The sequence below is a fragment of the Schistocerca nitens genome, chromosome 1 (assembly GCF_023898315.1).
Source record: "Schistocerca nitens isolate TAMUIC-IGC-003100 chromosome 1, iqSchNite1.1, whole genome shotgun sequence".
NCBI lineage: Eukaryota > Metazoa > Arthropoda > Insecta > Orthoptera > Acrididae > Schistocerca > Schistocerca nitens.
The window spans coordinates 680,945,525-680,969,573 of NC_064614.1; positions in this window are offsets into that span (position 1 = coordinate 680,945,525).

Sequence of the window (24,049 nt, forward strand, 5' to 3'; positions counted from 1 at the left end):
AAATGCTATATCTTGAAGACTGGAAGATTCGTGTTAGTACGGCAGGTACGCGATACTGCGATTTGGGGGACATGACAGGTGAGCTCTAGACCGTTTCTTCTAAGTACTGCGGACAAACATATTACAACCTCTCAAATATTTCTCTCGTAGGAACTGCAATGAGGAAAATAGGGGCTAATACGAAGGTTTCTACACAGAGAAAATTAGCATAAGAAGTTCCCGTTTGGTTCTATCGATAAATGAAAAACAGCATACTTCCCTGAATTTTGTGCATCTATAAGTGGATGGATTGACATCTTAATGGGTAGACTAAATTTATATCCACATACTTATTTCGCAAACCATCGTACGCTTTGTGGCAGAGGATATCCTGTAGCACTATTAGTTTTCCCCTTCCCTACTCCACCCCCAGATACAGTGAGGGCAAGAGACTGCCTATGCGTCTCCCTATGAGTGCTAATTTCCCTTAGCCTATATTTGTGATCCTCATGGGAAAGGTACATTGGCAGCAATAGAATCCTTCTGCAGTCAGCGTCAAATTCCAGTTCTCGATAGTATTCCTCAAAACGAACAGCGTCTTGCCTCCAGGGACTCCCATTAGAGTCCTCGAATCATCTGCCCCCTAATTTGCTACGAACCAATAAGAACGTTTCTATGGAGCTGTATTTTGAGGGAAAGCTGGGTCTGCACAATCGCACACATCTAGGAAGTGGCGCTCAGTATACTGATATTTTGTTATTGCTCACTGTGTCAGGCATTCCGGGATACATCTAAAACACATGCCTCCCTCTAAAACGTGAAGGAGGGATGAGGGAGACATATTGTTCAACACACCGTTATTTACACCAGCGGCGTTCAAGCACCCAGTGCTTCTGGAAAGACTAAGACAACTTTTGAGAGTCTGGAATCATTAACAGCTGTCCAGCACGGGGTGCGGTAAAGCCCTGAGGCCCAGGAGGGGGATCACGCCGTTGAGAAATAGAGCATTAATCAGGCCTTTTTTCGTTGCGGCTGGATCTTTTAACGGAACCTACATGGAGCGAGATGATCATCGTAATAAAAGCAGCTATATTATCGAATTTATATGTGATAAGTGGTATAAACCTAATAATTACAACTTCTCTGTGTTGTTACGTTAAGAGGTTTGGTTAGTTTAAGAGAGAGTTCGAAAGCAAGGAGGCACCCTGTGACAGAGGTAGGGCTTACTCCTAGCACTTCGTCACGTGCCAAAAATGAGTTGAATATTCTAGTCCTATGATGCAGGACATGGCAGATAAGAAAAGATATTTTTCTATGTGATGAGAGAAATATAGCCTAGGCAGTAGAGTTGCATAGGATTTCCACAACAAGTAACGATACTTTTAGCAATGTGAAAACGGTCGTATGGTCCAATTTCCTCTTTCTTCGAAATAAACTCATGTAAACAACAGGTGTCTACATTCACATGAGATACTCTAGGTTTATTGAGAAAACAACATCGTTATCTCCCATTTTTTTAAACTGAGGTGCCTATGTCGGGGATGCAACAAATGTAAACACTGCTGGACAGTGCATGGAGGTTGACAGTGGGCAGTGACAGGAATGAGGCTCAGGTGGGCCTCCGGCGACTGGGGGTTTCTCGACTAGCCGGCTCTTCTGGTACATACTCGTAATATGTTCGGTAGATGGTGCTGGCCTAGACTGGAGGTGAATGGTCAGTTTTCTTTTTTCTTTTGAGGCATCGTGTTCAGTCAAGACAATGAGCACCGCATCAGAAAAATAATATCAGACAATATTATTGCCCATGTTCCTGTTGGCTAAGATGTGTACCGGCACCACCCGTTTAAGTAGGAAAAGGTTAGATTCGGTGCAATATTTCGGACCGCACAAGCTATAGCCAGGTTACACTACCAACGGCTGATACGTAGAATGGAGGCCACAGGGCCGTAGACCCGCTGAAAAGAGCAAATTCAGAGGTTTGCGTGGCGCAAGTTACAGGCAGAAGTGGCCCACCGGCGCAACCCAGGTGTTATGAGCACATGACCTGGAGCGGCGTCTTAGCAAAACAGAGGTGCAAATCCCTGCATAAATAGGTGCTGGTTCAGTAAAAAGGGATTCCAATGTGGTAGCTCTCCTGGATGGGAGGGCATGTCACACCACACAGCAGCAGATGTGGCGCCAGCATCCCAGCCAATGGCAGGTCGCTGGTTCGACCCTCTGAGGCCAGCATGGTGTCCACAGCCAGCCAGCGGTGGTCCACACCACAGCTCGCTACTGCGGGCAGTCTTGTTGGCACCCAACAGACACCGAATGCATCCTGAGGCTAGGGCCACAGATTCGCACACTGGATCACAGATGCTTGTCGTTGCCGCGATCTTAGCCATGCGAGCAAGGAAGGACGCCGTAGGCCACCTTGCAGCTCCCAACGGGTCACTCAGGCGGCAGGGGCAAAGACTGCTGAGTAGACTGCCGGCGCATCCCGACGTCTTCACAATTCTGCGGCCATACAAGGCCAACACATAGCAGGGCATTGCCTGGGTCGCTGAGGCAGCCATTCTGCGCCAAGTCATTTCACAGCGAAGTGGCGTCCCCAGCATTGGGGGACCCAGTGACGCAGACTGAGAGGAACAGGAGCACTGTAGCTGGAAATAATAAATCACTTGCGAAACTTGGGCGAGTTTTAATACGGCGCATCCTGACAGCCCATCTTCGTCCAACATTCCTCTACAGTTGTTACTTGCGAATGGTAAATAAGAGTAAGTGTGTTTTGTTCTCAGATGATGTTGGCCCGGAAGTTCTGTATATAGTGCACCCTGTTAGGGTTGCAGTGGATGGCCGACTTATAACTTGTTTGGCCTCCAGTGTTGTTTAAGTGCGCTTCAAATCGCCAGCTGTGTTCTTTTAACTTTATGTCGACTTTTTAATTGTTCCCCCAGTGCTTATTCTCATATTAGTGTCTATTCCAACTCCTATCATCACCATTTCCAGTGTTTTATATGTCTCCCCTTCCATATTTTTAAAGCCATTTGGCTGAAGTGCGGTACTGTGTCGCTGCCTGCCCTCCCCTGCCTGTTTGGGGCAGCGGAATGAAATTACAATCAAGAAAAGAAAGGTGCAGTGGACTCTCTCTCCAGATTATCTAGCATCGCTCTACCATTTTTGTTTTCCTCGACCCACAAAATGACTACAACCATGTAAGGCTTCCCAGTCTCCTCTTTACACTCCAAACTTACACCCTGTCTATCAGCTTTGCCCTTCTAGTCACTTCCTTCCTCTCAAGCCGTTCTTCCTGTGACACCCTCCAAGACACCAATTCCTGTATCTTTTATCCCGATGCTGACATCCCCCAAGGCTCCGTCCTCTCCCCTCTCCTCAATCTCCTGTACGCTGCCAATATGCCCGAACCAACCCCTCCTGTCCACCTCCTCCAATTTGCTGATGAGACAGCCTTCTTGGCTCTCTATCTGACCCTTAACTGGTCCCAACACACCCTCCAAACCCACCTTGACAAGTTCACCACCTGCTGTAACCAGTGGTTCCTTCACATCAACCCATCCAAAACCCAGGCAATCATCATAGGCTGCACCACCCACTCCTTTGGCCTCCACGATTTCTACTGCACCATTTATGAACGTCCCATCCAGCTCACCCCCACCCTGAGAAACCTTGGCCTCACCCTCAACCGTCACCTCACGTGGACCCCTTATCTCCTTCAGCTGAAACCCCATTCCTGCCTCTGCCTCCTGAAACTCCTGTCTGGTTGAACATAGGGATTGCATCCTTCCACCATCCTCTGCTCCTACAAATCCATCATCAATCCTATCCTCTGTTATGTCAGCATTGCCCATATCTCCTACCCCTCCCCCCCCCCGCTTTTATAAGGCCCTCCTAATCCTAGAATGCCACACACTCTGCCTTGCCTTCCCTATCCGCCTTCCTACCACCACACACCTCTGGTGTGACCTCATCCCCTTCCCCCACCTCCTACTTTCCCTCCAATATCTCCATCTGAACCCCCAACCCCTGGTTTCCTCCTTCCTCTCCACCCCCCACATATCTATCGCTGTATCTCTCCCTCTCTCCACCTCCACACCCACCATCTCATTCATCATGGCAATTTTCATCATCTCCTTTTCATCACCTCCCCCTCCCAGATGTTGAACTTCAATGTGACTTCTACCCTTCCTTCCAATTTTAACCTGGCCTTGTCCCCCTCCCCCCTCCTAGGGCCTGCCTTGTCCTCTACCCTCCTTCTCTCAGAGCGGATTTCCCTCCTACCTGCCGGCTGCTGTGGCCGAGCAGTTCTAGGTGCTTCAGTCCAGAACTGCACTGCTGCTACAGTCGCAGGTTCAAATCCTGCCTCGGGCATGGATGTTGTGATGACCTTAGGTTCGTTAGGTTTAAGTAGTTCTAAGTCTAGGGGACTCATGACCTCAGATGTTCAGTCCCATTGTGCTCAGAGCCATTCTTGAACCCTCCTTACCCCTGAGTTCCTGCACCCCCCTCCTTGACTGTTTTCCTCTCCCGTACCTTCCGTCCCCGGCCCTCCTTCAGCGCGGCCCCCACCTCATCCCGCTTTCTCCCCCTCCTTCTCGCCTCCTTTCCCCTTCTCCCTTGTCTCACCCACCTGGGAGATCCTCCCAGTTTTTTATTCATTATCAAGTGTGCTGCATTAGTGTTGAGTTTTGGTGTCGTTATACAGTGTGATGTAGTGATGTGCTTTTAATTCTGTGCTCAATCTGTTTATCATCCATGAGTGTTCCATGCTACGCCATGTGTCGTGGCTGTTTTAATTGTTCTGCGACTTTTTATGATCCAGCTGTACTTTGTCTGCTGCGTTTAATTCAGTGTTTTTTTTTTCCTGTGTAAAAAACTTTTTCAGATTTTTTCCTCCGTTTTATAGTCACCGCTTTGTATGCTTTCTTTCCTTAGGTTTCGCCTTTTATGTTTCTATATTCCGCCATGTTTTCTTCTTCATATTGTTTTAAATGTATTCCTGTGTACTTGTTACATCTCTTGGCTGAAGAGCAGTGCTTATGCTGCTGCCAACAGGCCCCTGATGGGGAATGGAAAATACAATAAAAGAAAAAAAAAAAAGAAGTTGCCTTGGAATTCGAAGTCGACGGATTATATTGCCTGGACTAACTTCAGGGTGTAATCTACAGTAATCCACTGTCCGCCGCCTGTCTGTCGGCCGCTACCTCTCCGTGCTCACCGCTGCTTACCGCTGTTGTATGTCTGGCCATCTGCCTGCCAGCCTGCCTGCATGTTAGCCACCAACCGGAGCTCGCCGCCACCGCCGCCGCCGCCGCCACCGCCCGGTGCTCGCCGCCACCTGCTGTCCATTCGTTGTCAACCATCATTGCAGCTGCCTACTGTCTGTCTGCCACTGTCCATTGTCGCCGCCTGACCGTCGTCGCCAGCTGTCCGTCATGAGCTTTCCCACCTCCATTGTCATCTACACCTCCCCCTCCTCCACTCTACTGTAACTTCATGGAGTGGCCCCCTGGCACCCCTCAGATAGTTGTCTTCCCCTCTCTCGCCTTTCCCCCACTGCATCATCTGCATTTCTCGCCCACATAACATTATGCCAGGCCACCATCGCCACCACTGAACCAGCCACATTTCCCAGCACCTCTACCATGCCTCTGGGATCTGCCGCTCACCACCTCCATCTCCTCACCCTTCCTCCCAGCCTACACTCTCCAAAAAACCCCAGAAGTGTGTCATTGCCAACTCTGCTTCCGCCACTTTCCATAAAATGTCACCACCTCCTCCCTCTCCTGCCATCGTCTGCATGGACACCACCCCTCCTCTTGACACCATTCCCTAGCCCCAACCTCCAAACCACTGTCCTGTCAACCCCAGACCCCAAGTTCCCTGATGCCCGTACCCTCACCATAGAGATACGTAAGTATCTACCTGGTGCTTCCATCTCCCAACTGAATCCCCACACAGACTCAGTCCTCATCAAGTTCCCCACCCCCTCTTTTCATATGGACCCCCTCCATGACCTCCTGTGCATTATGTTTGGCCCCTACACGTCCCTTACTCTCCTCTTCCTGTCCTCATCAGCCCAAGCCTGCCAGTCAGCCCCAATCTGCAGCACCATTATCACCAAGCTCAGCCCAGTGATCACAGAGGACGAGGTGTTGTTGGAACTGAGCTCACTATTGGACCTGGGAATTCACTCTGCCCACCATATCCAAAATGCCTCCTGTCCCACCTACCACATATGGGTCTTTTCAGAGTCCACCTCCTCCATTGACCATCTCCTTACCCAGGGTGCCCTGATTTTCCACTGCAGCCACCATGTTGAATCCTCCCAATCCCCTCCCCAGTCCTACCACTGCCAGCATAGCCTTATGCACTATGATCATCTGACCCCCACTTGCTACACCCCCCCTCCCCTCCACCTGTCCCTATTGCAAGGTCTCCCACTTTCTCAAAAACTGCCTAGACCTCGCCACCCCTCCTTCCTGTAACACCTTCAATGGACCCCATCTCACCTACTCCCATAAGTGTAAAGCTAAATCCTCTCCTGCCAACGCAACTTACTGTCCTTTTGCGTCCTATCGATCCACCCATCCACGCCAACAATTCCCTCTGTCGACCCCCCGTAAAGCTGAACACATCATTTGGTTCATCACGTTAGCCCTCCAAAACATTCACCTTTTCTAACGCCCCACATCCTCCAACAGATCTCCCTTGCTGCCCACTCTGTCTTTCACCTGAACATCTTCGCCACTTACTCCCACAACCAAGCCCACTTCACTTTCACCTGTCTTGACGCCCTAGTTTAAGCCTCTTCACTCCCCTTTATTCACCCCTCTCTCCTCCTGTCTTGACATGGCACGAGTGTTGCATCCAATTCCAGAAAATCCGCTCCTTCCACACCAACAAATACCTACTCATGAATATCTTCCTCCTGAACGAAACGTTTCTCCACCCACACCCTACTATCTGCACCTCTCCCTATGTCCTCCACTGAACTGATGCTCCTGGTCCTATAGTGCTGGGTGGAGCCACCATCTGTCACCTTAAGCACATCCCCATTAAGACACAACACCTCCTCAGTGACCCCACTGCACATCTTATCCTCAGCGTCTTCCTCCCCTCCATCACCATTACCTGCTCCACCATTGATGTCCACTCCACTGTTCTTCTTCCCTATGACTTCACTCCCACATTGACCACATGTCCTCCACCTATGTGATTGCCATCGACATCAACATCCATAGCTGCTCCCCTGTCACCCTTAGGCAGTGGAATTAGTTGCTCCCCATGATCCAAGGTGACCTTGTTCCTCTTCCCCAGCACACCTGTTCCAAAAGCGACAACACCCCCAATGTTGTCATTGCCTCTGCCAACTGCATTGGGCGTATCATCATCGACCCTTGACCCCACAGGTAGCGACCACCTCCCCATCCCTCTTACCAGAACGTCTGCTCACCACATGCCTGTGGCTCCCGACCCTGCACCCCGAGGTATCCATGACTATCATCACCACCCAGGTCGAAAGCCACCCTCTTACCTATCACCATCCTGACGACGTCATCTATACCTTGTCCTTCTTTCAAAAGGACATTAATAACGCCGAGGAGGCCTATGTTCCTATTAAAACCATCCACACCCGCTGTCCCACTCTGCCTCCATGGGCTGTCCTTTTCCATGTATCCTGCTGATCTATTGCTCCTTCCTGCATGCTCGTGACAGAGATAAACTCCAGTGCAACCGGTAAGTACAGTGACAAGTATGGAGCCTCATTACAGCAAAGAAACGCCGGAACTGGCACCAGACCTGTACATGACTCAACGCCACCCTCCCTATCAACCCATCCAAATACTGGTCCACCTTCGATCACCTTACTGGTTCTCATTCCACAACCCATTACCCCTCTTTCCATATCGACCACCCTCTACCCAACAGCCTCAGTGAGGCCAACAAGTTCGCTTCCCATCTTTCTAAGGTCTTCTCCAACCCTGATGATACTCTAATTATTCTCTTTTCCCCAGCATAATGGAATATGTAGATACCGCAGTCGCTCCACTTGCTCCCAGTCTCCAGTACTTGGGGCAGTTGCCCCCCTCCAGCACCAACACTCCAATCACTGCACACTACATTAAACTTATTCTCCAGTCAAAACATAACATGGACCCTGTTCTAGACTGTGTCACCTAGTGCCACCTGAGAGAACGCCCCTTTTCCTTCCTGACTGTCCCTGCGAATTTATACATCATCCTTCCTGCCAGCTTTACCCCAACTTGTGGAAGACTTCCCACGTCCTCTTAGTCCTCAAACCCAACAAACCCCCTTCCATCACCTCCTCTTATCGTCCCAACGTCCTCACTTCCATCTTCAGTAAGGTCTTAGAATAGATCCTCTACTGTCATATCCATCACCACCTCAATCAGCACCACTTCCTTCCCCTTACCCAGTGTGGCTTCCGATCCATCAACTCCTTAACCTCATCCACCTTCTCTCCCTCCAACTCCCATCACTCCATTTTTGTTTCTCTCGACCTCCAAAATGCCTATGACAGCATATAGCATCCCTGTCTCCTCTTTAAACTCAAAACCTACGCCCTGCCTATCAATTTTGCCCATCTGGTCGCTTTCTTCCTCTCATGCCAACCTTTCATGTCACCCTCCACAATGCCAACTCCTGTATCTTTTATCCCATTGCTGGCAATCCCTCAGGGCTCCATCCTCTCCTCTCTCCTGTATTTCCTGTACACCACAGATATGCCCAAGCCTCCCCCACCTGTCTACCTCCTCCAATATGCTGATGCCACCGCCTTCCTGGCCGACCTATTCTACCCTTCAACAGTCCCTACACACCCTCCAAACCCACCTTGAGCAGTTCATCACTTGGTGTAACCAGGGGTTCCTTCGTATCAACCCCTCCAAAAGCCAGGCAATCATCATAGGCCACAGCACCTGCTCCTTCCATTTCCATTATTTCTACTTAACTATTTATGGTCAATACATCCAGCTCACCCCCACCCTGAGATACCTTGGCCTCACCCTTGACCATTACCTCACCTGGACCCCTCATCTCCTGACCATATAGCAGAAAGCCCATTCCCACCTCACCCTCCTGAAACTCCTGTCTGGCCGGACATGAGGATTGCATCCTTCCACCATCCCCCACACCTACTAGTCCCTCATCTGTCACATTCCCTGTTATGCCAGCATTGCCTGGATCTCCATCCCCCAATCCCCCAACAACCCGCTTCTATAAGGCCCTCCAAATCCCAGAACGCCACATGCTCCGCCTTGCCTTCGATATCCGCCTTCTTTCCCCCACAGAACTCCTGTATGGCCTCATCCCCGTCCTACCACATCTCCACATTCGTTACACTGCCTGCAGGCTTGATCCCCCCACCCCTGGTTTCCTCTTTCCTCTCTACCTACCGCCATTGCCACACCTCTGTCGCTTTAACCTCCCTCTCTCCACCTTCACACCCTCCATCTCCTTCATCAGGGCAATTCCCAGCACCTCTCCCTCCAAGATGCTAAACTTCGCCATGACATCTACCCTTCCTACCAACTGTAGCCTGGCGTTGTTCCCCCCCCCCCCGCCCCCCTATTCCTCTCCCTCCTTCTCCCAGAGTGGATTTTCCTCCTTCACCCCTGATTCTCTGCACCCCCTTCGTGATTGTTTTCCTCCCACATCCTTCCCTCCCCAGTCCCCTTCTATGCGGCCCCACGCGTCTCTCCCTCTCCCTCCCTCTCCACACCACCCCTTCTTCCCTTCTCCCTCGTCTCCATCCCCATGGCAGATCCTCTCTGCTTGTTCGTCATCGTCATTGTGCTATGTCAGTGTTGTGTTTGGTGCCATTCCCCGTGCCATCAAGAGCTGTGATTTTAATTGTGTGCGGGACTTGTACATAGTGTTACTGTCAGTGATTGTTACGTGATACGCCATCCATCGCTACTTTTATGCTCTGGCCATACTTTCCCTTGTGTTTCTTATAATCGTCACAGTGTGTGGTTTTTTGTGTACAGTATTTAGCTTTTTATCACAATTTTACAGTCAACCCCTTTTTTACGCTGTCTTCCCTTATGTTCCAACTTTTATGTGTCTGTTTCATCGCATTTCCTCCTTTCTGTTGTTTTTTTAAATGTCTCTGTGTTCTGTACTCTATGTCTGTCTCTCGGCTGAAGAGGAGTGCCTATGCTGCTGCCAGCCCGCCCTGTATGGGGCACAGAAACACAATAAAGAAAAAAAGAAAAGGTGCAGTGGGACATTGGGTAGCTGTTGTAATATTATTGCGACATCTTCATGTTCCTCCCAGCAGCAGCTCTTTCCCTGTAACTTAGTGACTGTTGGCTGTTCTGTCATTATTTCCATATTGGGGTACTGGTTGGACTTGCTTCAGTAACTCTCCATTGCTAGGCTAATAAAGAAAACACCCACTGCCCATCTAGCACATATTGACGGAACTCGATGGAGTTACTGTCTAGCGATCGATCGATTTCAACTAAAACTGTCTAAATAAACAATATACCACCTTATGTACAAAACAGAACTTACGTCTTTGCTACCTAGCAGCATAACAGGCCCTTTCCCACCAACTCCCTGATGGAGGGAGGGAGGGTAATAGTGTCCACTCGTGGTAATGTTGTGAACTACGTCAGTTGGTTTCCGAACCCCAAAGTGAATACACATAAAATTTGATACTCCCTGATACGGCGCGCGTCGCTATCCTGTGGTCTTGTTTAGAGCACGAGCTATAATCGATTATAGTTCGTTGTTCTGGTGCGGGTGGAGCTCCGGTGGTAATTTGCTATTACGTCGCTGACGTGTGTTTGCGGTGGCCGGCGGTTTCCGGGTATTGCACGGAACGTGAAGTTCGCTCTGCCTGACCTGCTGGTGACCAGCGCTAAGGTTGTTGCGCCTCGCAATATGAGCAGAGTGGTCGGGGGGGGGGGGGGGGGGGGAGGCGACACGCCGCCGTGCTGGCCATGCGGTGGTGTTTAATTGGAGTCGGCGTACTTGTTCTGCCTGCCTGTCTGATGTGGAGGTCCAGTGGGGTCCTGTGATACTCTGGCCTGGAGACAATTAGTTGCTGAATTTTGGAGTCGTCTGCCAGGTTAAGGTGTGGGTTCGGTTGGCTCGTCAGATTTTCCGCTGGAATCTCCAGCAGCGGTTTCTGAACTTCATTCTGATGTGGGACGGCGTTGTTGAAAGTTTTTGCTGTGTGTGTGTGTGGCACGTTACGATATTTGTTGCTACTAATTCATTTGCTCAACTGGAGTATCTTTTGGTTATCCAGCTGAGTGGGTAGTTGCCCACCCGGTCTGCTCAGTGTTACCTTTGGTGGTGCCTGTTTGTTTCTTTTTGAAGGAATTCACGTAGGTGATTCCTGTCACCTGCCCGGAGTTGCGTTTATGTATGGTATGTATGGCATTTGATGTGTTAGATAAAGTCTGCCTAAGAAAGGCGGTTTTGGACAGTATATGCACAGTTAATTACTTCTGCATGGTATATGCGGTCTTTTGGGACATGAACAACATGATCTCGTCAATTTGGCTTGTGTAACAGCAATTAGTGGTATGTTCTGTATTTTCATCTCACTGTGTTACTATTAACTTGGTGGAATAGTCGCGTTTGGTGTCGTTAAGGCAGTTCTAAGACTGTGGTTTGACTATTCATGTGCGCTTGGCTTTTATTGTTTTGTTTTAAGAACGGAGAATTGTTTATTAAGATTTGTGTGTGTTGGCTTCCGGCACTTGTTAGGAGTGCCCAAGTTAACGGCGCCGTGCTTATCACGTGTTGTCGGGATGTTATATTGTTATTTGATTTTTGAATTTTATCTTATGTTGATATTATCTGTCGTGTGCTACGGAACATAACCAAGGTGTGTAAGTGATGGGCAGTTGTGGGAGGCATGCCGGGGAGCTCTCAGCGGTTTATTTCGGAGACCGTTTCTAGTGGGAAGGTTCCGAAGTGTTGAGAACTCACTTGTCGGTGATAGCGTTTGGAGTGTCCCTTGCCCTTTGGTTGTATCAAACTATTATTTTTTCTATTATATTTATTGGTTGCGTGTTGCGCTTCTTTGATTTCATGGTGCCAAGTGCCATTATCTTTCTCAAGGTTTTTTTATATAAATTATTTTAAATTGTAATGCCAAGTTAACTTATTATAGGATCTTGGTCTGTGGAGTAAAATCTTTTAATGCACCATTGTAATTTGTTCTTGCAGAAGAACTTTCTCTTATCTTATGGTGCCAAGTTGCCATTTTTTTTTTATTACTGCTCTTAATGTTTTACGATTTTATGGTGCCAAGCGTCATTTTCATTCTTAAAGGTTTTGGTAATGATCTTAAGTTGTATTGTCAAGTTAAATTATTATTGAATTTTGTCTCTTTGGTAAACTCTAAAAGCACTATTGTAAAAGGTTCTTTGATTTTATGGTGACAAGCTACCGTTATTGTTTTCTTAAAGCTCATTCTTTTAACCATTTGTTAAGTTCTGTAAGTTATATGAATTTGCTGTTATTTAAAAGAGTTTAGTATGGGCAATTTAATAAATTGTGTACAGAATCTTCTGTTTGGACATTACTGGGGGAAATTCTTGGATAGTTGTCCTATAAGAACACACATTCCACTCCCCACCAATAAATTGGAGTTTCCCGCCATTTTTATCTGGCAGGGAAGAGGGCTAGGAGTTTCCTGAGGGGTCCCACATGCCAGCTGGGAGAAACTCACGATATCATCAGGGTTAGGGGTATTTAATTGATCTTTTAATTAATTTGAATAATTAATTTGATGTAAAAATTCCACGAGGATATCCATTGCCCCGCTGCTATCAGGGACACCACTATTTTTCACTCTAATATTGAAGAGGCAATGATGGAAATTGCAGACAAGTGAGCCAGCATGCTGCCTTCGAAATTGCACTGGTAGGGTCGCGATACCGCTTTGGTAACATGATGTAAGCAACCAGTCCACCGCAGTGGGGCACTGTTTCCTCGTGCAGCGCTGCCTGCACCTCTGCAGGCGTCTGGAAGCGGAGTCTGTACATAATGAACCAAGCCAAGGAAGAATAAACATTAATCACCCAATCTCAGCCATCGCTGCCTACACTGTAAACTACTCCACGCCAGACATCGACCCAATGTGGATCATCCATAGTCATCTACAATTAACTACTGCTGCAGCCTAAGCCTGAGGGCTGCACCTAGAACTGATGATCCTGGGGCCCGAATGGGGCCTTCCGAATGGGGCCCTCACCAATCTGACGTCAGCTGACTGCTGGGCATCACTGAGGTTACCGTGTTTCACAGCCCGTGCCTCAGTGGTGCATAAGGCTGGACTCCTACTCACGTTGCGTACACTGCCAGACGTTTGTGTGCGCGGGCCACTGACGCTCAGGTCCGGAGCACAATGCTCCTCTCTTCTATGCTGCTGCCTGGCACTGTGAACGTCACCCGCCGCTGCTTGTCGCTGCCGGCGACCATATGCATTGCTAAGCCTGCCATGGTGCACAAGCACCTGACACAGAATTTCTGGCCCTTGTTTACAGCATAAATCCACTGCATCGCTGCGCTTTGCTCAGCAGAACGATTATTGGTGTCGCCATATGCTTCCACGTATTTTGCTGGTGCAGGTACTACCGCCTGGGGTCAACAACATGCTTAAGACGCCATCCATAGTCGCTGTATGCATTCTCAAGATTGTTGACATTGTCAGCCTGGAGATACACGATCTGTTGTATTTTTGTTTACGTATTTATTTATGTTATGGATTGAAAACCCATGAAGTCATGATCGCACAAGAAATATTCTCAATTTTTTGCTTTTTCAAGAAGTAATCTACTCCATTTTCAGATCATGAAGCATTCTTGATTTATTGTTGGTACCATTACAGCTTCACACATCGTTAAAATCTTTCTTAAAATGACACGTCCATACATGACACAGTTAAAAACAGCTTTTCATCGTTAATGGCCATTTTAATTCATCGACTGTAGTAAAACAAAGTTGCTATGCCATTAAAACTTAATATCTGACACAACCAGTATTTACATCACCTCGTAACTGAAATCATCATATACATGGTGAATTACCTGAAATTTTCACCGCAAATATTGCAGAAATGGAATGTACTATCGACTTGTGGTTTTCACATAATGGATTGATAGTCAGGAGCTCGTATTGTTAGTCAATAAACAAACTGTAATAATACTTAGAAGGTGTTTTTTTTTGTGCAAACATACGCTTTTTAGCTGCAACAATGCCTATTGATCCTAACATACTAAAAGCAGGGTAAATTGGAGTATCAGTGGTGTTTGAAGCAGGAGTCTAGTGCACGTCGTTTGCCAGATATCGTATTGTGAAAAGTTTCCACCCTGACACTTGTTTGTGCCTTCAGCCTGCGTGGTTGCTAGGTGCGATGCTGTTATATTTGCTCACAATGTGCTCTCCGTTCCTTGTTTTTTTTACCATATTGTTATTATTCCTGAAAAACAGTGAACAAAATGACTAGCTTACAGTGAAATGACATAAATAAGGTGACAGATAATTGCATTCGTAAATCACAGCAATCAAAGAATGACGAATGATATTCAGTCTTCAGCAGTAGCACTCATTTAGCATCTTCACTGTCACCTTCAACTGGTGGCAGCTCAGCATGCACATTTTCTTCTTCTGCAGCCTGAGATTCCTCTTCATCACTTCCCAGACTCCACTTAATCACTCAGTAAATTCTTTATCTGTGTTCCTAACTCTCCTCCAGGGTATATTATGTTACAGATCAGCAGTCCTGATGTGAAAAATCGTAAAATCTTCTACTGCCTTTCGTGAAATCTTCTCGGGTGATCAGCCGAGTAAAGGCGTCATCTTCTCGCAACGTTTCGAAGGGTTTCGTACCCATCATCTTCAAGCGAAGATGATGGGTACGAAACCCTTCGAAACGTTGCGAGAAGATGACGCCTTTACTCGGCTGATCACCCGAGAAGATTTCACGAATGGAATACGCCGAGAAAGTCTCAAATCCCATTCTACTGCCTTGTTTTTTTTTTCTTTTTTGTCAGTTTCAGCCTTCTAATCGCATCCATAGGGAGTTCAAGATCTTCCTTTATAACAGGCACCAGTGGTTTGCTGTCTTATTCTTGTATTTGCTGTACTACTGCTTTATATTTCATTTATGAATTCCAGGGTAGGTTAGGGTTGGGAACGTGCCGTAGAAGAAGTGTGACCTCTCCGCAGCACAGCTAGTGTTTCGTGGCCCAATCCATCCCCTATCCACGAGGTATCCACGTGTCCCCAACCTATACCTATTCTGTTGACGACGATTCGGAGCATGTCACCATATTTCTCATTGTGATTCGGATACTTAAGTGTTTTCTCGAATTCATTTTCCTTATACATGTTTTATTCTATATGTTGATCACGCCAAATATTGTTACAATAAAAATGCAATCTATATATTTGGCCATTAATCAAATCACTGCGTTAGGGTAGTAACTTTCTTCTGGTCTGAAGAAAATATTAGTCTGTACATTATTCGCTGAAGTTCTTGTTATTTGAGCCATTTTCTCCCTGGTACAACTCCAGTTGATAATCCGATTTCAACATGTATACTGATAAGGCACAGTATCAACAAGGTTGCATTTACTGCAGAGGTTAGTGTCACTTAAACTGATGGCATAGAGAAGCTCATAAGTGCTGATGATGTTACTGCTTACCTTGCACCACGCTGTTCTCACGTCAGACTAAAGAAAATCACTACTGATGTTTTCCAGACTACATTGCATGCTATTCAAGCATCTTTAATGTCTGTGTTATTTTTTCTTTCGTGTTTCCTTCTTTCAGCTAAAATCGCCTTCCCTGTAATGTTTTTTGGATTTTAAAAGCTTTTGCAGGGGTAGCTTTGTTCACGATAAAACTCCCTAATATGTTTTAGGTTAAAACTTTTTTTGTATTTTTATGGGCGGCTCTACACTTTCTGGCCTGACAATGTGGTATAGTTTTGCTGTAATGCATCCGGGATTGTTACACGTAATACTCCATGTTCGTCAGACATACAAAGCCATCGCTTTAGACTTGAAGTCGGTTAGTCCCATTCCTTCATTGCTTGGATCCAACACTGCTTTTTTTCAGTGGCACTCGAAACAATTCCCCTTCCACAAAAACTTTTCTAAGCTGTACATGATCTTCTTCGCCAACAATGATGGGCTGGGTACAACCTGTGCTAGGTAGTAGGCCTTGGATAAAATATATACGTTGTTAAACAGCATTATCTGGAACTGATCTATTCTACGTTGACAGTTTTAAATCAAAGCTTCCTTGTTTTTTCTAGCCACCTGCAGCCAGTAAAAGGGAAGTTGTCAACGCTATTCCAAGAGTCGTTTGCTCACTAACATGGTTCTCCCACTCAATGAGCAAGTTAACAAGCCCCTTTATATTTGTAAATATACTTTTATTTTCGTTTACCCTTGTACCTGATGCGAAACAGTATTTTGCAAGTACACATATGCTTGGTCTCTGATGATTACACCTTCATCGTCCGAGTAGGCACCTACCACGATCTTTGTTCCTTGAACGGTAATGCCTGTTAGTCTGTGCTGTAGATGTCTCAGTAAAGTTTCCAGCGATATAACGAAGCATGGGTAAGGATCTTCCTTGAGTAACACATATTTTGATTTCAATTTGTTTTGTCAGTTGACAGTTTACGCATATTTATGAAGTGACATCCATAGCCACGTTCTTGGTGATGTCGATGGTTTTGGCAGGAAGTTCATTCGGCGCATTCTGTGTGTGAAATCTTACGGAACTTAACTGCTAAGGTCATCAGTCCCTAAGCTTACACACTACTTAACCTAAATTATCCTACGGACAAACACAAACATCCATGCCCGAGAGAGGACTCGAACCTCCGTCCGGGACCAGCCGCACAGTCTATGACTGCAGCGCCTAAGACCGCTCGGCTAATCGCGCGCGGCGGCGCATTCTCTGTGTCAGGTATTTGTGTTTAATTTGATCAAATACCTTATGGAAGTCCATGAAAGCAGGCCACATTTTATGTTACTTGTCTGTGTTAGCGCAATGACATAGTGATACAATGCCGCAGTTTGTAAAATCGTCCTTCTAAAGGCACAAGTCTGCTGTTGGCCTATGATGTCAGAAGCGCATGATATAAAACGCATATTAATTACTCGAGCTATAATTTTTGTAATCCGAATTTAAAGGCAAAATCGGTCGTAGGTTATTTGTTTATTTCATTTTAATTTTTTTCTTTTTTTTCAGCCTCTTTTCTTCGGAATCAACACGATTTTGGATTGTTTTGAACTCTGCAGGTGCTGGCATTTCCCGTAAGACTTCATTGACAATGTCGGTGAACTTTTCTCTTTTTAGAGTCCAAAATGAGCAGTCCGTCAGGTCCTGCAGATTTCTTAGCGGAGCAGCTGCACACGATTTCCAATTCATCTTCCTTGGTGATGTCCGAAGAAATGTTATCATCATCATCTCACGATATACGTGGATGATATGTATCAAAGAGCTCATCATATTCTTCTTCGTTTGTTTCCCTTGATGCCTACAAGTGTTAATAGTACGTTGAGATTTCTTTAATTATTCCCTTCTGGGCGGTGATTATGGTACCATCATCGATTCGAAGTTCATCCAAGAAAATTTTTCTTCTATTCTTGGTGTGTCTGACAAGATGGTACAATTCAGCACTCTCATTTTCAATGACTGACTTTGCTTTGGGTTTATCCTTAGTCCCTCCAGTTTCTTACGTTTTAGACTTATTAATTTTGCTTTTATTTGCCTCAAATCTTTTAATCTTGTAGAAACTGCATCTGTCTGATCATAGAGTTCCCTTAGCGTAGTATAGTAGAATTCTACAGTTTGTTTCCTTTCTTTGGCCTTATCTACACTAAAAGATATTAAAACTTTCCTTAGCTTCAGTTTCCCCCGTCGGGTTCAGCATTCTGGCGCACTTGGAAAAATGTTCAGTGAACGGAGACACATTGCCCAAGCTCTAGTTAGGGCATCTTCTAAGTCTTCTTCTGATAATAACGATATATTTACATTCTACTGGCTTATTACTCTTCGGGCAGGTTGTGGTGTGTTTCAACATCAGACAGTATCCTATTAATGGTGAACGTATATGACTGTAACATAGCAGAGTGACCTTTTCTTTCTTCTTTCTCTAGTCTATCAGTTTATGCCATTCCATTCCGGATCCTTCCCGAGAATTTCATGGGAGTGGGCTGCTGTACTGCTTGCCTACTAGAGCAGACACTTGTGTGATAAACTTTCGTGAAAGTGGACTTTGTTCACAACGAAATACTTCGTTAGAGTTACAAAATATCAAAAACTAATAATGACAAACTTTCTTTACGAAAATATTACGAAAAATATTAATTATGTATATTATGACATACAAAGCACTGTTATGTGGTAAACTAATATCTATGACCATTGCCATTCTTATAAAAAATGTTCTGATGATTCTTTTGTTCTCACTTCTTCATCTTCGATTTCTGATGTTCTATCTTGGGCGTGCTGGAGGCCAGACGTGATTGCTGTAAGTATAATTCGGTAAATTCAAGCAGTAGATGAAATTTTACCTAATTTTGTACTCTCTAATTGTAGTATTTGCTAACCACACCAGCCCACGCTTTAAGAAGTATCTGTGAATATTTTAAATAACTCGAGAGAGGCGCTGACACTATTTATATTGCGGTCGGACATCTTAAGACCAATAACTTTATTTCACTATATTTCTCAACTGACTTGTTTTTCTTTAAAAAATACTAATACACTCCTTTAGAATGGATAGGTATTTTGCTTAATTTCAACGAATGTTACGTAAAAACATCGTGCTTGCGTGTGCCCATAGAATCTATATCAAAGACGATGTTTTATCAACACTTAAAAAAAGCAAATCTTTATCGAGATAAGTTTCAAATATTGAGAGATCGTACATACAGTTGTTCATGTTAGGACGTAACTCATGATAACTGGATATTTTATTATAGAACTATATTTTGTATTAAATAAAAAAATATACCTGCGAGCTTACTAGCTAGAACTTATAGCTCTACCTACCAAAAACAGTTTAATACCATGTGGTTGTAGTTTGTGAGTGTAGGTGAGATGTATTTTCTGACAAAGCAAATGCACAATCAATATAGTCTTACCACCGAAGAGAATTGCATATGTTCATGCTGCTTAATTTAAAGGAAGTTTCAGAGGTAAAGCTACCTGCTTTTTAATACAGTCAAGATCCTCGCATATTGTTTTCAGTGCATATTTTGAAAGTTTCACGTAACATATTACGCAAACAGTATTAAAATAGGCCCACGTCGAAAGATTTACTGTACACAAACAAGCTTTATCAGATTCGTACGATACAATTTACAGCATGTGCATGTCTTGACAATACATTAATACAATTACACGATTCATACAGAGAGATATTCTACACGCCACGGCACGGTACACAACACACTTCCACTTGTGTTGCTGTGTGAGTAGCAGTAGGTCGTGAGTGGACGATGGGATTTACGAATGCGTAGAAAGCTGACATACTCATGACGTATGGAGAGTGTAGGAAGAACGCAGTTCGTTCTTGTATGGTGTATCCTGCAAGATATCCCAAAAGACTTCAAACATCTTGGCAATTATTACCAGTCTCTTCAACCAGTTGTGTGAAAGTAAGAAGACAACAGAAGGAAACAATGAGGACAGAAGACAGGGATTTTAATGTTCTTGCTGCTGTTGCAGTTGATCCGCACGTTAGCTCCCGCGCAACAGCATCAGGAAGTGGCAAGCATCAGGCAAGTGTCCCACACATTCACCATCGACGTCAGTTCCATCCCTATCAAATCTCTCTCCATCAAGAGGTGGGTGGAAGTGGTTATAAGAATTGTGTTAACACCTGTATTTGATCATGAACACAGGATACTCCAGAAGTATCTTTTTTAGTGATGAAGCCACATTTACCAATCACAGCCACGTAAATGGCCGAAACGGACTATTAGTCTGAAGACAGCCCATGTTGGCTTCGTCAGGTGGAACATCAGCATCCATTCAGTGTAAACGCGCAGGGTCGAGAACTATCAGCTCATAGGCCCAGTTTTCATAGGCAGAACGCTCTACGAGCACAATTATCGCAGCCTCTTAACAGATCATCTTTCACGGATGCTAGAAGAAGTTCCTCTGCAGAGTGTGGTACCAGCAGGTGATGGCTATCCAGACTGTAGTGCACGAAATACTACAGCATTTCTTCACAAATGGCTTCCAAATCGTTAGATTGGATGTATATGTTGCTATCATGTGGTACATGTGAATAGTATGGCAGGTGATGCCCTTCATCCATAGTTTGCAGTGAACAGCCGGGGATGGTAGCCAGACGACGAGTGGGCGATTCAGCGCCTGTTGACTGTTATTGCTGTCAGTCATGTATAAAATTGATGGCTTGACAGTAATACCTACAGAACAGCATTTCGACGATTCATTAGTCTCACTGTATCCACGTGTTACCCAACTACATTCTTTAACGGTGTTTCATGTACTATTTGTGCTATAAGATTACTAACAGTACTACATTTAATTCAGGAAATTTAGATTTTTCCTTTTTCGTAAGGTTTTATATTTTTTTGTTTCAGACGAATTCTTCTAACTTTCTTCATTTAGGGGTATACCAACTGACAAAGGTGAATCTTTCTTTTATCTACTTGTGATAATATACGAGTGTTGTCCAGAAAGTAAGTTCCAATCGTTCGCGCAATGGACACCACAGTGAAAACCCGAAGAAGCTTTGCACAGATGTGTTGGGTAGTGTCTCTAGAATGACCGTCGATCGCATCAAGACGCTCTTTGCAGTTGTGGGCCACTGTGAGCGAGTAAATGTGCCTAGAACAACGACGTCTCCCACCAAGTAAGAGGGTCCGCTGAGAGGCTTCGCCTTAACACAACTGTCACGCACTTCCTTCTTCATGGCACTTCTTAGCTGCACTCTGCAGGGGCAGTGAAGACGCTCCTGCAGCCTTTTCGATGGGAAGTGTTCGATCATCCACAACACAGCCCTAATTGGCTCGTCCAGAGTATCATCTCTGTTCACATGAAATGCTGGATACGAAGACAATATTTGGGCGCAGGCTACGTACGCACTATAGACCAGCGTAGGGAATTATTGGAAAGCACAGGCGGCTGCCTTCTATGACGATGGTGTTGGAAATTTGGTATAACGCTCCGACAAATGTCTAAGTCGGAGCGGCGGCTATGTAGTGAAGTATCTGAAAAGTGTAGCTAACTCTTGTAAATAAAATGTTTCTGATTTTCACTGTGGTCTCCATTTAGCGACCGATCGGAACTTACTTTCTGGACAACCCTCGTGTATACTTCCTGAACTATATCTGAACCACTTTATGCTGTAGCGATACTTACAAGGGAACCTCCCCATCGCACCCCCCTCAGATTTTGTTATAAGTTGGCACAGTGGATAGGCCTTGAAAGACTGAACACAGATCAATCGAGAAAACCGGAAGAAGTTGTGTGGAACTATGAAAAAAACTAGTAAAATATACAAACTGAGTAGTCCATGCGAAGATACGCAACATCAAGGACAATGGGTGTCACGGAGCGCCGTGGTCCTGTGGTTAGTGAGAGCAGCTACCAAACGAGAGGTCATAGGTTCAAGTCTTCCCTCGAGTGAAAAGTTTAAATTTTTATTTTCAGTTTATGTGACAAACTCTTATGTTTTCATCACTTTTTTCGGAGTGATTATCACATCCACAAGAAAACCTAAATCGGGCAAGGTAGAAGAATCTTTTTACCCATTCGCTAAGTGTACAAGTTAGGTGGGTCGACAACATATTCCTGTCATGTGACGCACACGCCGTCACCAGTGTCGTATAGAATATATCAGATGTTTTCCTGTGGAGGAATCGGTTGAACTATGACCTTGCGATCAAATGTTTTCGGTTCCCATTGGAGAGGCACGTCCTTTCGTCTACTAATCGCACGGTTTTGCGGTGCGATCGCAAAACACAGACACTAAACTTCTTACAGTGAACAGAGACGTCAATGAACGAACGGACAGATCATAACTTTGCGAAAATAAAGAAAGTAAAATTTTCAGTCGAGGCAAGATTTGAACCAAAGACCTCTCGTTCCGCAGTTACTCACGCTAACCACGTGACCACGGCGCTACTTTTGCTACAAGCTCCTTGATGTTGCGTATGTTGCGCATGGACTACTCAGTTTGTATATTTTACAAATTTTTTTCATAGTTCCACACAACTTCTTCCTGTTTTCTCGATTGATCTGTGCCCAGTTTTTCAAGGCCTATCCACTGTGCCAACTTATAACTAAATCTGAGGGGGGTGCGATGGGGAGGTTCCCTTGTTAGTAGCATTTTCATTATGTTAATTAATAAGTATTTAATGATTTTTATAGTTTCCTGTTTCTGGAAATTATGGTGAACATTGTGTTATCATTACCCTAATTTAGTATCAAGCTCCCCTTTGGTTGGTATCAATGGCGATGTCTTCTCTAGATTGTGAAAGTAACACTGCAGGGTGGTTAGGACTTTGGTTAAAAGCCTTGGTTCATCGTGTAGGCTGAAGGAGAGATTATCAAATCTACACTCAGTTGTCTTCTATGCTGCCATAAATCACTTCAGAGGAACCCAGATTCTTTCGTTAGTTATGTGCATGCCACAGTTGATTCGAGGGGAAGCCCCCGACATTGTGAATGGTAACAATATTTTCATTCACCTCTCCTTCCTTTCTTAGTACGAACCAGCACTACTAATACATTATTTTTTCCTTTGTTTTGATAGTGTTCTACCAGAAAAGTTACAAAACTCGGCGTAAAATAAGTAGCTGAGTATGTTTAACGAATTCAGATTGGCTTTTGTGACCATTGTGAATAGAGAGACTATACAATGTGGATAGAAAGATACACTTGTGATCAAAAGTATCTGGACACCCCCAAAAAGATACGTTTTTCATATTAGGTGCATTGTGCTGCCACCTACTGCAAGGTACTCCACATCAGTGACCTCAGTAATCATTAGACATCGTGAGAGAGCAGAATGGGGAGCTCCACGGAACTCACAGACTTCGAACTCGGTCAGGTGATTGGGTATCATTTGTGTCATACGACTGCATGCGAGTTTTCCAGACCCCTAAACGTCCCTAGGTCCACTGTATCCGTCCGATGTGACAGTAAGTGGAAACGTGAAGGGACATGTACAGCACAGAAACGTACAGGCTGACCTCGTCTGCTGATTGACAGAGAGCGCCAACAGTTGAAGAGGGTCGTAATGTGTAATAGGCAGACATCTCTCCAGACCATCACATACGAACTCCAAACTGCATCAGGAGCCACTAAAAGTACTATGACTGTTAGGCGGGAGGTGAGAAAACTTGGATTTCACGGTCGAGCGGCTGCTCATAAGCCACACATCACGCCGGTAAATGCCAAACGACGCTTCACTTGGTGAAAGGATTGGACGATTGAACATTGGAAAAACGTTGTGTGGAGTGACGAACCGCGGTACACAATGCGGCGATCCGATGGCAGGATGTGGGTATGGCGAATGCCCGGTGAACGTCATCTGCCAGCGTGTGTAGTGCCAATAGCAAAATTCGGAGGTGGTGGTGTTATGGCATGGTCGTGTTTTTCATGGAGGGGACTTACACCCCTTGTTGTTTCGCGTGGCACTATCACAGCACAGGCCTACATTGATGTTTTAAGCACCCTCTGGCTTCCCACTGTCGAAGACCAATTTGGGGATGATGATTTCATCTTTCAACACGATCAAGCACCTGTTCGTAATGCACGGCCTTTGGCGGAGTGGTTACACGACAATAACACCCCTGTAATGGATTGGCCTACACAGAGTCCTCACTTGAATCCTATAGAACACCTTTGGGATGGAACGCCGACTTCGTGCCACGCCTCACGGACCGACATCGATACGTCTCCTCGGTGCAGCACTCCGTGAAGAATGGGCTGCCATTCCCCAAGAAACTTTCCAGCACCTAATTAAATGTATGCCCGCGAGAGTGGAAGCTGTCATCGAGGCTAAGGGTGGGCCAAC